Source organism: Ceratotherium simum, chromosome 3 (assembly GCF_057802395.1).
Source record: "Ceratotherium simum simum isolate JZ-2026a chromosome 3, ASM5780239v1, whole genome shotgun sequence".
Lineage (NCBI taxonomy): Eukaryota > Metazoa > Chordata > Mammalia > Perissodactyla > Rhinocerotidae > Ceratotherium > Ceratotherium simum.
Window position 1 is genome coordinate 6,311,976 of NC_141902.1, and position 10,698 is coordinate 6,322,673.

Genomic DNA, 10,698 nt, shown 5'->3' on the forward strand with positions numbered 1-10,698 from the left:
TTTCCTCCCTTTATTTCCAACTCTCTTTGGTTGCCCTGTTTCCTCAGAGCTGACCTCTGCGGGGAGACAGACTAAAAGCCACCGCACAGCAGCTCCAGCACAGGCTGGCGGCAGGGAAGTGGACTGACCTGCTCCCTGGGTCTCTGAAGTGCGGGGCTCAGAGCACCTCGGAGATCAGGCTGTTAGTGGAGGTTTTTGAAGGTGCTGCAGCTCCCGCCTCTGCCCCTGCAGAGAGAGGGGCCAATCAGGTGGGAAAAAGGCAAGAACAGGAAATTAAGGGCGAGAATGGAACCACTAGGGGCAGAGGACTTCTGAAGCAGGGCCTCTCGAAACAAAATGAAGCATTTTCCTGTAGGGGATGTTAATTGACATGGTTTGAATCAGGTTTGTTTTTCTTCTCTCCTGCTTAGGAAGGGTGATTGCCAGGGAAGCTGCTGCTCCAACCTGGATGATCTCTTTCTTGGGATTGCAATTTCAGGGTTTTGACACCCAGTGATATTCGAGGATCTGATGATAAGAGATGATTTGGAAAGCCATTATCCTTCCCTATGTTTTACAAAGTTATTATGAATCATTCATAATGTCCTGCAGAAAAATTCATACTGCATTTCAGAGAAGTTTAATTTGAGAACCTTTTTTTTTTCATTCATTGAACATTCCCATTTTATACATTGTGGTTGAAATTGTATCATCATTTCTCAAATATACGCAGGGCACTTACCAAGTTTAATACATAAATGACTTCCAACATCACACAAAATTTATAAAGCTCATAAAATGTTCCTTTTATATTTCTAAACTCAAAAAATTAAATTGTAATTGTGATAGAAATGATCTGTAAAAAGCAATTTTAAACAAAATTTATTAATATTGGTAGGACTAATAGTACCCAATTATCTGCCCAGTATTGATTATATCTTAGACTTGGGACAAATGAAAATGGCTTTCCTAGATAAGAAAGTAGCTTTGTTCTATAGCTAACAAGATTGAAACTCATCTTGACTTTGAGGAATAAAGAAATCAATTTGGTTTCAATTGTAATTACGGATTATCTTTTCCCTTGTACCAATACCTAAATTATTTCATTCTAAAACTTTCACAGAATAGTTTCAGGAAAGGTCTGTAATTACAAATTATATGGGAGGCAATAGACCATAGTGATTTTTTTTTGTTTGTTTATTGCAGTAACATTGGTTTATAACATTGTATAAATTTCAGGTGTACATCATTATACTTCTATTTCTGCATAGATTACATCATGTTCAACACCCAAATACTAATTACAACCCATCACCACACACATGTGCCGAATTATCCCTTTCACCCTCCTCCCTCCCCCCTTCCCCTCTGGTAACCACCAATCCAATCTCTGTCTCTATGTGTTTGTTTATTGTTGTTATTATCTACTACTTAATGAGGGAAATCACACGGTATTTGACCTTCTCCCTCTAACTTGTTTCACTTTGCATAATACCCTCAATTTCCATCCATGTTGTCACAAATGCCTGGATTTCATCGTTTCTTATGGCTGAGTAGTATTCCATTGTGTATATATCCCACATCTTCTTTATCCATTCGTCCCTTGATAGGCACTTAGGTTGCTTCCAAGTCTTGGCTATTGTGAATGACACTGCAAAGAACACCAGGGGTGCATGTATCTTTACGCATTGGTGTTTTCAAGTTCTTTGGATAAATACCCAACAGTGGAATAGCTGGATCATATGGTAGTTCTATCCTTGATTTTTTGAGGAATCTCCATACTGTTTTCCATAGTGGCTGCACCAGTTTGCACTCCCACCAGCAGTGTATGAGAGTTCCCTTCTCTCCACATCCTCTCCAACACATGTTGTTTCCTGTCTTGTTAATTATAGCCATTCTGACGGGCGTGAGGTGATATCTCATTGTAGTTTTGATTTGCATTTCCCTGATAGTTAATGATTTTGAACATCTTTTCATGTGTCTGTTGGCCATCTGTATATGTTCTTTGGAGAAATGTCTGTTCAGGTCTTTTGCCCATTTTTTAATTGGGTTGGTAGTTTTTTTGTTGTTGAGATGCATGAGTTCTTTATATATTTTGGAGATCAAGCCCTTATCAGATGTGTGGTTTGCAAATATCTTCTCCCAATTGTTAGGTTGTCTTTTCGTTTTGTTGATGGTTTCCTTTGCTGTGCAGAAGCTTTTCAGTTTGATGTAGTCCCATTTGTTTATTTTTTCTATTGTTTCTCTTGCCCGCTCAGACATGGTGCTTGAAAATATGTTGCTAAGACCAATGTCGAAGAGTGTACTGCCTACGTTTTCTTCTAGAAGTTTCATAGTTTCAGGTCTTACATTCAAGTCTTTAATCCATTTGGAGTTAATTTTTGTGTATGGTGTAAGGTAAGGGTCTACTATCATTTTTTTGCATATGGCTATCCAGTTTTCCCAACACCATTTGTTGAAGAGACTTTCTTTTCCCCATTGTGTGTTCTTGGCTCCTTTGTCAAAGATTAGCTGTCCATAGATGTGTGGGTTTATTTCTGGGCTTTCAATTCTATTCCATTGATCTGTGTGTCTGTTTTTGCGCCAGTACCATGCTGTTTTGGTTACTATAGCTTTGTAGTATATTTTGAAATCAGGGAGTGTGATAGCTCCAGCTTTGTTCTTTTTTCTCAGGATTCCTTTAGCTATTCGGGGTCTTTTGTTGTTCCATATAAATTTTAGGATTCTTTGTTCTATTTCTGTGAAAAATGTTGTTGGAACTTTGATAGGGATTGCATTGAATCTATAGATTGCTTTAGGAAGTATGGACATCTTAACTATGTTAATTCTTCCAATCCAAGAGCACGGAATATCTTTGCATTTCTTTGTGTCTTCTTCAATTTCTTTCAGCAATGTTATATAGTTTTTGGTGTACAGATCTTTCACCTCTTTGGTTAAGTTTATTCCTAGGTATTTTATTCTTTTTGTTGCAATTGTAAATGGGATGGTATTCTTAATTTCTCTTTCTGCTACCTCATTGTTAGTGTATAGAAATGCAACTGATTTTTGTATGTTGATTTTGTATCCTGCAACTTTACCATATTTGTTTATTACTTCTAAAATTTTTTTGGTGGATTCTTTAGGGTTTTCTATATATAATATCATGTCATCTGCAAATAGTGACAGTTTCACTTCTTCCCTTCCAATTTGGATCCCTTTTATTTCTTTCTCTTTAGACCATAGTGATTTAGAACATAGATTTTTACAAACCTTTGACCTGGCTTTGAAACCTGGCTCGACAACTTACTAACTGTATGATGCAGGTGAATTTTTTCATATTTTTGAGTTTCTGTTTTCTTATTTGTAAATAGCACTGACTTCAGTGGAGTTTTGTAAGGGGTGAGATGCCCTGTGAAGCATATACCAAGTGCTTGTTAAATGGTAGTTATTATTTTTATTATGACCACATGTCTCAAAATCAGGCCACTAAAATGGGACTGAATATTATCTTATTAAATGTAATGTAATATGCAAAATAAAATAGAGTAAAACCACACTAATTTGGAAATTTGAATAATTGAGAGGAAAGTAATTTTGATCCCAAGAGCATACATTTATTGGTTCCTTACTATGCTCCAGGTGCGATGCCTCAGACGTCCCTCTTGCCTCCTTTGGGATATTGATGCACTAGTTATTTGACTTTTTGTAACCACTTACCTCCACTGGCTCCTTCCTTTTAGCTTGTGAAATAGTGTTTGGATCTCTCCCATTGTTAAAAAAAGAAAGGAAAAGTAGAGAAAACAAAACACCCCTTTCTTGATCTTGCACCCTTCGACTCAACACCAAATTTTCCACGCAAGAATCCTGAGGGTTTTCCTAGATCCCAGTTCTTTATCATCTCCCACATCTGACTGAGCAGGTGTAGAAATATCTTTTCAGTGCCTACTCTGTTCTCACCAGGAAGACACTGACTTAGGGTGTGGCATCATTGTTTGTTGCCTAGCCATGGCAATAGCCTCCACTGCAGTGCTGCTGGAACGTCCATTATAAATGCACATCTGATTCTCATTCCTCTTCATAAAACCTTTCAATTCTCTCATTGTAGGATAGGGTTCAAAGTGCTGAATATAGCATATGGGACTTGTCACCACTTGGGCCCAACCTACCAAGAGCTTCTTGATCTCTTTCTACTCCTTCTTTCTCGTTGTCTATTGAATTCTACCCTCCAGTCTATTGAACCTCTTTCTATATCCAGAAAAAGTCTATTAAGGAGACCTGGTAAGTCAAAAGCTACCTCCTTCCTGCTTGTTCTCTCTGTGTTACATAAGAAATCAGCTGTGCTTCAGTTCTACACACATATTTGCAATATTAATTTAATCGGTTAACAGGATGCACATTCTTTATAACCAATAGTTGTTTTGAATTGGAGCATGAAATTTGGGGGTCATAGCCATGTATTTCCTCCAACAAGGCAATGCCTTCTGCAAAGAAATTCCAGTGATTGAAATTTTCTTCATTTACTCACATAATTATTTTCTTTACCTATTTCTCCAAGAGTCTGTTAGCATCATTGGGGGAAAACTGTGTCTTATTCATTGTTGTGTCTCCTGGACCCAGCATGTTGCTCAGCAAAGGTTGTTGATTGAAACAATAAATGGATGTATGGATAAATGAACAAAAGAAAAGTCTCAGGAAATATAACAATGTTACATAATAGTAGAGTTTTTTTGTAGGGCTTCTTGTGAAATTTCTTACTTAACATATTCCCAATGACCAATACAAGAGAAAAATAAATAACAGAAAGCAGTCAACAATGACAAAGTGAATCTTACCAGTCTAGAATTACAGGATTTGTTCATACCTCACTGGTGATGGTATAGTGAACCTTCTTTGAATGATGAAGACTAAAGCAATGATGGCGTACACCATAAGTTCTTGATGCGCTTGAAGTAAAATTCCTAGTAGATAGACGTACTGCTATTTCACCACTGTTTATAGTTGACAAGTATCTTGTATGTTTGCTATGCTATTGTGTTAGTAATAGAATTTCATTTTTTATGTGACATTAAAAATAAAGAAATAAAAGCAAAGTTGAGACACCCAAAAATTTAATTTAAGGTGATTGCCTGGAAAAAAAACCATCTCTTGTTTTTAAGTAACTGCACTTGTGCTCCAAGGTGTCAATTTAGTAAATTATCTCTCAGAATGCATTAAAATATAAGCAGGTTAACTGATGAGCAGTGAAATGCAATTAACACATGAGTTTTAAAATTTTTTTTCTAATGGATCCCTGGACTAGATTTTGTGTTTTAACAAGACATTTATCAGCTACATGACAACTTTTTAAGTGATCTCAGGTAAATAGTAAGCAGGGCAGTCCTAAAATGAATTAGTTTGTACTATTTTATTGATTAGGATACTAGTTGGCTACTGTAGGGGAGCAGAATTTGCCCCCCCAAAATGTGTCTCTTTGGTTTGAAGATTATTTTGGGCTGATTATTTTTGAGAACAAAAGACTCAGGAAGAAACTTTGACCTTCCCTCTAACTGCCTAAAAGGATATAAGATAGAAGGCCTGTCCCAGGAAGGAGCTATCATAAATAACTATAGTAGAAATGAACTAGGTCTGGTAGATGGGGAGGAACCTAGCAGGGCCCCTTTGATCAAAGTCCTCTCTGTGTTCCATTGTCTCCAGATGGCCCAACAAACATTTGTTTATCAAACATTAACTCTTTTTATCTTGCTGTCAATTGCCTCCTTTCCCTTTGAAGGCCCAGACCCCTGACCCCTTTTCCTTAGTCCAGAATGATGTATATACCTCGTTTTGTCTGACTGTCTTTGGAATTTTTCATGCTTATGTGAATTCCCGGTGTGCACATATTAAGCTTTGTTTGATTTTCTCCTGTTAACCTGCCTTATGTCATTTTAATTATTCTAACCAAGAGGGGATGTATAAGAACCAAGAGGGGAAGGGGGTAATTTTCCTCCCTTATACTGCTTTAAGAGAGACCAAAATAGAAATGGCTTAAACAAGGTAACTAATTTTTCTCTGATAGAAAAGTCTGAGTTGAAAGGCAGTCCGAGGTGTCAAGGTGGGCCTACTCCACAAGACGGCTCAGGGACCTAGGCCCCTTCTAACTCACTGCTCCATGATCTAGGTGTTAGCCTTGCCGTATGTTCTAAGCTGGTTCACCAGCAACACTTCTGAGTTCCAGCCCTCAGAAAATGAAGAAGAAGAAGTGGCTTAAGTGGCTCTCACATCACTTTAGGTCATTCTATTGGCTGCAAAGTATGTTGGGGAGTATAGAACCCACACTTAGCTGCAAAGGGGCTGGGGAACATAATCTCTAGCTTGGAAGCAATGTGTCCGCCTAATATTTGAGGAATGATAATACTAATACTAAAAGAAAGAAAGAAAGGGGAAATGGATAGTGGAGGGCAATGAACAGTCTTTATCACAAATGTGCAACTTCAAAGACATAAAGGTTTTCTGTAGATAAAATAGATCCCTAGTCTGTACTTTCTTGGGCGTAAATCAGTGTTCAGAGTTGAAGAAATCAAGGAAGAATGCCAAAAAAACTTGAAGTTCTTTCCTGGCAACAATCAACTGGATAAGGAGGCTATATGCATTTTATCTACTGTTCCGTATTTCAATCTATAGTTCATTTTTAGTTCAATGATGCACAACATGGAACAAAAAAAAAAAGAGAAAAATGAGAAGCAACAATAGTGATGTATGGATTGTTAAATCTTGATTATACACGATACAAATCCTTTTCTTCAGAATGCTTAAATGGCAATGCCAACTCAACACGAATTCCTCAGCAACTGCCCACAATGCTTAAAAAACAGGAACTCAAACCTCTGTGGAAGTGTGCCTTGAAGAGAAATGGCCAGAGTTGTTTTGCCTTCCTCATTATCCCTCGTAGTCACTTCCTAATGAAATTTCATGTCCGTCCTGATTTCATTGCAATTGCTCCTTAGGAAGAGAAGACAATTCCTGGGAAAATAAAACTCTTTCAACTTCTCTAACAGGGCTTCTGTTGATCTAGTTACCACTGACTTCAGATCGACCAGATTTCCCTGTTTGTCCAAATTCTCTATCACACGGAGACTAAAGCATCTCTTCTGACATTTCACATAAATCATTAGGCACTCCTTTAGGCAATGGATGATATCAGAATAATTTGCTTTAGAAGCCGTATTATTCACTGAGATGAATTAACAGTGTGGTATTTAGGGAATTAGCATTGCAACTCCTCTTGATACTAGCTGCAGTTTGTGTCCCCTGCAGGGGTGACACTGAATGAAATCTTGCAAGTCATTTCGAAATAAAATAACCCTCTGTGAGAACTGAATGTGAGCTGAGCCAGTACCAGGAAACACTTAAAAAAATTGCTCGCAAAACTGCCTTGTTTGCATGTGTTAGATTTTGGTTAGCTTTGCTCTAATTATAAGTTTATAACCCACCTGAAAGTGAGAGAAGCTTAGCACCTACAGCTGAATACAAAAATATTTTCTCCCAAACTCTGAATGGCTTTGTTAAAAGTTTGGTTCTCTGAACTCCTTGGAATGTAGGTGGTATGGAAACCAGCCAACAGTTAGCCATTAATGACTAAGCAGTTAGTAACTATGGGAGATCGGAATTGGCCACCTCAAAATATGTCTCTGCCTGAAAGACAATCTGACCCCCACCCCTCCTAACTGACCAAAGGAGTTTGGGATGGGAGGCCTGCCCCCATGACAGGCCATTGCCATAGACATCTCTGGGTATCTGGGAGGGTCCTTGCTAAGCCCATTCTTAGTTCTGGTTACCCTTTGTAAGAGACATTTACACTTGTAAAGGAAATCTCTATTTGTAAAGGTATCTTCTTCCCTGTACCAGGAAGAAGGGGGGGATGGCCTTACCTAGAAACTTATCAGAACGGAAGGTGAGGACTTAAATGCGCATGATGCACTTACCCATTGTTAACTGTGCTGTTTAGGCAATATGCTATCTGACTCCCACTAAGTTCCTATACATAACATCCCCCTGGAGCCAGGGTCACCATGGTAATGGGTGTTTGAGCTATTTTTTTAAGGAATTGGAACCCCTTGTCCACTTCAGGCCAGTTGAGACCACCAACCCATCAACTGGGCCCACACAGACCTATGTCCAATAAGCGACCTTTCGATGGCAGGAGGTTGGAACTCTACCCTTGTGCATGCTAACACCGCTATTCTGTGACCATGCATCCTACAAAGAGGCATGAAGCCGGACTACGCTTGTGCAGATCATCAATTACCTCATCTCTCCTCACCTCCAATCATTTCAGACCACCTTGCCCCCTACTCCGTAAATATTCCTGAGTCCCTATTTTTGGGGAAGCAGATTTGAGATTCATTCTGCTGTTTCCTCACTTGGCTGCCTTGTGATTAATAAGTCCTCTCTCTCTGCTGCAATCTTGTCGTCTTGGTGATTGGCTTTCTGGATGGCGGGAAAAGACACACCTGTTGCGGTAACAGTATATCCAACCTAGTTATGTGTTTCAGTTTGCCTCAGTCAGTCTAGTGTATGTCTGTGGTCTCAGTATAATTATTATTAGCACCCCCTTTCACTCCCAAAATTGTCCCTGGTTGAATGATAAATTACATAGTCCCTCTAACTATAACGAACTTGAAGTTAAAGACATCACTGCTTTTAAAAAAGTACGTGTTCTTAGACGAGCTTAGTGAGGACTGGATGTAATAATAGTAGGTTTAATACTTGATGAGGGATATGACATCTGAGGAGTGGGTGATGCCACTTCCTTCCTCCAATCCTGCAGGTCAGAGGTCAAGTCTATCATTGTCAATTTAGACTTTAGGCATTCATAGGCTTCACATTTGAAGATATAGATGTCAGAATTTATAAGTTTGACAAGACACAAATTGAAATGTGCTATTTGAGCCCATTGCACTGCAACCACATTTCAGTTGAACCTTGTTATTACATAACTATCCTGAAGTCTCCAAAATTTTGATTTGTTCTGAAAGAATCTAACGTCTGCATTCTCACTTAACCCCTGTATTGATGTGAGTAAAGTGTAGAACTTGAGATTGAGTCACTGTGTCTTGTACATGCTAAATTCTCAATAAATATTTATTTAGTTGAAAGGCACAGTTCTTCTGAAGTATGCTTATGGTTCACAAAGTATTTAACTTTTTTTTTTTTTTGTGAGGAAGATCAGCCCTGAGCTAGTATCCATGCCAAGCCTCCTCTTTTTTTGCTGAGGAAGACCGGCTCTGAGCTGACATCTATTGCCAATCCTCATCCTTTTTTTTTTTCCCCCCAAAGCCCCAGTAGATAGTTGTATGTCACAGTTGCACATCCTTCTAGTTGCTGTATGTGGGACACGGCCTCAGCATGGCCAGAGAAGCAGTGCGTTGGTGCGCGCCCAGGATCCGAACCCGGGTCACCAGTAGCGGAGCGCATGCACTTAACCGCTAAGCCACAGGGCTGGCCCAAAGTATTTAACTTTTAAGCTATGCCTTGTCAAGACCCATGAAGGGTCTGAGATTTTACCTTACTTGCAAGTTAACAAGCCAGCCTGCCACAGTTTCATGGAAGCTGATGTTACTGAGCAAGGGCTCGCTACCTGAAGCGTGTAGAAGCCAATACTGTGGCACCGGCTTTTGAGAAAAGAGCTTTATTTCAAGGTCAACCAGCAAGGAGACAGGAGGCAAAGCTCTCAAAGCTGTCTCCTCAATCCGAGGTTGGGGTGAAATTTAAGGAGCTAGGAGCCACTAAGCTGCAGCTGGGCCATGTGAGCTGATTGGCTGGTCTCGAATCAGTAAACATGGTAATGAAGCTGCTGCCAGCCAGGTTTTCCTATTGAAGAACTTCTCATTTCATAAAGGACTCAGGTGGCAACACTTCTGAAGATTCTTGATTTGGGGTCATCCAGGGGCTGTGGGTTCCTGCCTGGCATGTGTGCAGTGCTGTCTCTGTTATTGAGCAAGGTTAATTTAATCAACAACCTGTTTTAAGGACGCAAACCTAGTTGAAGCTGATCAATGTTTTATGTGCTGTTTCACTGACCTAAAGACATGAGACTCCTGGGTCAGAGAAAAGAACTCTTGCTCATGGCATGACAAGCAGCATAAGCTTCATGTTCATGTTGATTCCTCTCGCTCCCTAAGTCCCATGGGTACAATGTGGAGCGGGCCAGGTGGATGGTGATCGTATAGTGGGTGTGTAGCACAGATGAGGAACTCTGAGCTTACAGAACTCTAATCTTTCATAGCAGACTGCAATCAAAACTGCCCAATTTCTACCCTGGAGAGAGATATTTATTACACTGGACAGCAAATAAACCTGCCATCTGTTCCCAAGGGAGACACCATATCCATTTTACAAGGCTGTTTGAAATTTCTCCTCTACCTTTCTAAATTCTTCTGGCTGATCTAAGAATTAAATTAACATGAGACAGATTAGCAGGAGAAAATCAAAGTTGAATAATGTGTGTACCTCCTATATATATGAGAGAGACTGAGGAAAACTGAGTAACTCACCACACCTTAAATACCATCTTCAGCTAAAGACAAAAGAAGATGTTTGGGGTGGGGGGAGTCTGTTATGGGAGATTACCAGGAAAAGCACAGTAAACAAGGGTAAGGTTATTATGCAGATTTAAGTTGTTGCCTTCTACACTGATAAGATTTTCTAGAGCTAACATCATCCCCCTCTTCCTAGTACAGAGAAGGAGACACCCTTACAAAT